Here is a 559-nt window from a genome sequence, read left to right on the forward strand (position 1 = left end):
GGATTGCATTTTTTTAAAATGTGAAAGCAAAGTACAACTTCATGTCCAATTTCCTGTCTGCTGTTACCCAAAGGAACCACTCAGTGGTTTTGCATTATTTTTGCTAAAGCTATATTAACTTGTGCTTCACTAAACAAGAATCTTCTATTTTCTAGCTCTCAGTGACATTCACAATTCTCCTCATTTTGACATCTAAATTCCATAAATATGTTGTTTACTCCCTCTTCTGGGCTATTAATGAAAAATATTAAGATCAAGCCAAACATCCTCACATACCCACAGCATCTAAAATATATCTAATATCATGACAATTATTAGTAGGATTCAACAGTGCAGAGGTTACTAATTTAGACAAATGATGTGTGTTTTTTTTTTTTTTCCTGAAAACAAGTGAACACATTCTGATTTTGGCTTTTTGGAATATTAACTCAACGCGTGGAAGTGCATGCTCCAGCCCTGACACATACACATACCTGATCTAGTTCTGCCTGAAACCTATCTATTAGTCACTTCTTTCTCATTAAAAAAAAAAAAAAAAAAAAAAAAAAAAAAAAAAAAA

This window comes from Athene cunicularia, assembly GCF_003259725.1.
Source record: "Athene cunicularia isolate RWA chromosome 8 unlocalized genomic scaffold, athCun1 chr8_part1, whole genome shotgun sequence".
NCBI lineage: Eukaryota > Metazoa > Chordata > Aves > Strigiformes > Strigidae > Athene > Athene cunicularia.